We start from the raw sequence: 5,039 nt of genomic DNA on the forward strand, positions 1-5,039 counted from the left end.
TTAAATGCATTTACAAAAATTATATCAAGACTAGGGTTTTTAATTTCCCGACCTTTTTTGATTCCCGGGAATCGGGAATTTTTTTTCTACATTCCCGGGTACCCGGCTATTCCCGAAATATATAATGCTACTGTAAATTAGGAATATTATATCCAAATTTCATATAAAAACTTAGTGTTATAATTATTAAATATCAGATCTTCGAATTAATTAATAAAATTTGAGCTTAATTCACTAAAATCTTAATCCGTAATTAAAAATTGTCAGCCTTTCATTCCATAAATCCCTTCCTAATATTTAATTTTTTAGATTCATTCCAAAGCCTTTGTTTAAACTGAATTAATTTTAAAGTAAAAACATTAATTAATTTTAAAGTAAAGTAATAACAGAATTTATTCAAACTTCGAATGATTAAATTTTTGTTAAATCAAATCATTTCCAATATTAATTGAAAAAATTGTCTTAAACCTTTTTGTACTAGATTTTAATTGAAGAAAAATTTAATCATTTAATAAATTTTTGAAGCTATTTTGTTATGGATTTGAAGAACAAATTTAAAAAAATAGAATGATTCAATAAGAAATAAATTCTATAAATAAATAATAATAATAAGCGGTCTATTATTGCCAAGATATAAGCAAAAGACTTTTCACTGTTTTTTGGTGAAAAAACAGAGTTCTAATTTATTTTCTATGTATTTTCGTCAGTTTTTAATTCCCGGGATTCCCGACTAAAAATCCCGGGAATCGGGTAGTGAAAAATTTTCAAAATTCCCGGGAAATTTGTACCGGGAATTCCCGGGATAAAAACCCTAATCAAGACATACGTATAGGGATGCCAGATTGAGAATCGCAAAAAGCTTGACATTGGGTTTTAAAAAGCTGGACAAATCATAAAAAACTGGACATTAAAAATATGACCAAGAAAATGTTAATTTGTGTAATTATTTTTTTAAATACTTGGAACACGACCTAGCGTGAAAGAAACTTATTACGCTTTAAAATTACAATCGGTTTTTTATTTAGTATAGAGATTGTTTAAAATAGGAAAAACTCTTTCACATAAACATACAACTTTTCTAAAATTCTCGAATTCATTCCTTTCACCTTTGGTAAACAAAATAGAACCATATCATTTGACAAATCTCTTGGTATTGTTTATAAGCTTCACGAAGGCAGCAGTAATCGATACATAGTTCATCGTTATCTATTTCTTCAGATATTTCAAGATTTTGTAAATCTTCCAAGAAAATATGAAATATGGTGGGTGGTATAGGCGTGGTCAAATATAAATAAATTAAAAATTTTGGATTAAAATACACTACATGACATTCGTTGTCTTTTTTTAAAAAATTTTATCAAATGAATCTGATTCTATTGAATACTACAATTTATTTTCAGAATGTGATCTGAATATTTTGATAAAAAAAACATTTTTTAAATTTTTTTTCTGTTTTATTAAAAAAGTGTGTTTAAAAAGTTTTATTTTTCTATAACGAACTCAGTTGCCATTTTGTTCACTGTATATTGGTTCCAGTGAACCAATATACTATATGGTTCGAAGTCTTTTTGATGTTGATGGAAGCTGTAAATTCTGAGTATCGTCACGCTCTTCTTTCGAGGCTGAATCCATTTCTGCTTCACTATCTAAATGATATGGGAACACGGTAAAACTTTTTGTCATTTATTTTGTTCCTTTCTTCAAAAAATACATACACATTTTTGCATAAGTTATTGCTGTGTACTAATTAAAGCAAGTAAATTTTCATTTATGGATATTATTGTCGAAAATTTCTATTTAGCTGGACAAATTCTATTTTAGCTTGAAACTGGACAGGCATCAAAAAAGCTGGACAATCCAGCCAAGTCCAGCCCGGCTGGCAACCCTACATACGTACCACATCGTTAAATAAGAATGTAAATAGGATGTTCATGAGTAGATTTTAGGGCTATGGAAATATTAATTTAGAAAAAAATTGCCAAATTTATATAAGACAATGGGCATCATACCGGGAAACAGAAACGGGATATAGACTGTCGTAGGAATCGAATGCCATTAACTATTTGAAAAACGTTTAATTAGGGGATAGTTCCATTCAAACTTTGATGTCATAACCATTTTTCATGAAAAATTTTAAATTAGAAAAAAAATTACCACAATTATACAAGGCGTTGGGCATCATATCTGGGAACGGGCACGATAAGTGGACACCTGTAGGAATCTAATGGCATACAGAGAATGTTTGGAAAAACTTGAACTTGGGGGGTAGGTCCATTCAAACATTGATGTCATGAACAAATTTTTCATGAAAAATTTAAAATTAGAAAATATATTGCCATAATTATACAAGTCATATCTGGGAACGGGCACGATAAGCGGACACTCATAGCAATCTAATGGCATACAAAGAATGTTTGGAAACTTTGATGTCATAAACATTTTTCATAAAAAATTTTAAATTAGAAAAAAATGTCCACAATTATACAAGGCGTTGGGCATCATATCTGGGAAGGGGCACGATAAGTGGACACCCGTAGGAATCTAATGGCATACAGAGAATGTTTGGAAAAACTTGAACTTGGGGGGTAGGTCCACTCAAACTTCAATGTCATAAACATTTTTCATAAAAAATTTTAAATTAAAAAAAAAAATTGCCACAATTATACAAGACGTTGGGCATCACATCTGGGAACGGGCACGATAAGTGGACACCCGTAAGAATACAGAGAATGTTTGGAAAAACTTGAACTTGGGGGGTAGGTCCATTCAAACATTGATGTCATAAACATTTTTCATAAAAAATTTTAAATTAGAAAATAAATTGCCACAATTATACAAGGCGTTGGGCATCATATCTGGGAACGGGCATGATAAGTGGACTCCCGTAGGAATCTAATGGCATACAGAGAATGTTTGGAAAAACTTGAACTTGGGGAGTAGGTCCATTCAAACATTGATGTCATAAACATTTTTCATAAAAATTTAAAATTAGACATTATATTGCCACAATTATACAAGGCGTTGGGCATCATATCTGGGAACGGGCACGATAAGTGGACACTCATAGGAATCGAATAGCATAGAAAGAATGTTTAGAAAACTTGATCGTAGGGAGTAGGTCCATTCAAACTTTGATGTCATAAACATATTTCATAACAAATTTAAAATTAGAAAAAAAATTGCCACAATTATACGAGGCGTTGGGCATCATATCTGGGAACGGGCCCGATAAGTGGACACTCGTAGGAATCGAATGGCATATAAAGAATGTTTGGAACAACTTGAACGTGGGGGGTAGGTCCATTCAAACTTTGATGTCATAAACATTTTTCATAAAAAATTTTAAATTAGAAAATAAATTGCCACAATTATACAAGGCGTTGGGCATCATATATGGGAACGGGCACGATAAGTGGACACTTGTAGGAATCGAATGGCATAATAACTTCTGTTGCATTCATTTATTAATTTGATTAATTCATGTATTAAAATTCAATCTTTTAAGAAAAATTATCAATGTGTGTTTTACAAGAAACATGAAGATAGAGATGTACAATCAAGTAAGTATTCAGATTAATAGTAATCATATGTAAGTACTTGGTACATTATACATATCAAATGTATAATGTACCACGTTGGAAAAACGTAAACGTAGGGGGATGGCAAAATTGGTACAATTTTACTTTTTTTTGGTACAATTTGATGACTCATTTGATACAATTTGAAAATAAAATTTTTAAAATTATACTTATCAGTTTTTGAAATAAAGAAGAAATAGCGGCATTTGACTAGTCTTGTCACACTCGTAATTTTAAGTGTTTTTCAAACCAAAAAGTATATAAACAAGTTTAAGCCAATATTATTGCCATTTTTCTGCTGTGGCTAAAAAATGTTAGATGGGTGACAAAAATTCGATAATTTTAACTACGATGCTGTATTATCAACTGAATGTCTGTTGCTAGAACCAATTTCTTCTTTATTTTAAAAACTGATAAGTATAATTTTAAAAATTTTATTTTCAAATTGTACCTAATGAGTCATTGGTGCACCATTGTTCTTTTTAAGATCAAATTGTACCAAAAAAAAAGTACAATTGTACCAATTTTGCCATCCCCCTACGTTTACGTTTTTCCATAAGCATTTGATATGTATAATGTACCAAGTACTTACATATGATTACTATTAATCTGAATACTTACTTGATTGTACATCTCTATCTTCATGTTTCTTGTAAAACACACATTGATAATTTTTCTTAAAAGATTGAATTTTAATACATGAATTAATCAAATTAATAAATGAATGCAACAGAAGTTATTATGTCATTCGATTCCTACAAGTGTCCAGTTATCGTGCCCGTTCCCATATATGATGCCCAACGCCTTGTATAATTGTGGCAATTTATTTTCTAATTTAAAATTTTTTATGAAAAATGTTTATGACATCAAAGTTTGCATGGACCTACCCCCCACGTTCAAGTTTTTCCAAACATTCTTTATATGCCATTCGATTCCTATGAGTGTCCACTTATCGTGCCCGTTCCCAGATATGATGCCCAACGCCTTGTATAATTGTGCCAATTTTTTTTCTAATTTTAAATTTCTTATGAAAAATGTTTATGACATCAAAGTTTGAATGGGCCTACTCCCTACGATCAAGTTTTTCTAAACATTCTTTCTATGCCATTCGATTCCTATGAGTGTCCACTTATCGTGCCCGTTCCCAGATATGATGCCCAACGCCTTGTATAATTGTGGCAATATATTTTCTTATTTTAATTTTTTTATGAAAAATGTTTATGACATCAATGTTTGAATGGACCTACCTCCCAAGTTCAAGTTTTTCCAAACATTTTCTGTATGCCATTAGATTCCTACGGGTGTCCACTTATCGTGCCCGTTCCTAGATATGATGCCCAACGCCTTGTATAATTGTGGCAATATATTTTCTAATTTTAAATTTTTCATGACATCAATGTTTGAATGGACCTACCCCCCAAGTTCAAGTTTTTCCAAACATTCTCTGTATGCCATTAGATT

Source organism: Calliphora vicina, chromosome 5, assembly GCF_958450345.1.
Source record: "Calliphora vicina chromosome 5, idCalVici1.1, whole genome shotgun sequence".
In the NCBI taxonomy this organism is placed as follows: Eukaryota; Metazoa; Arthropoda; class Insecta; order Diptera; family Calliphoridae; genus Calliphora; species Calliphora vicina.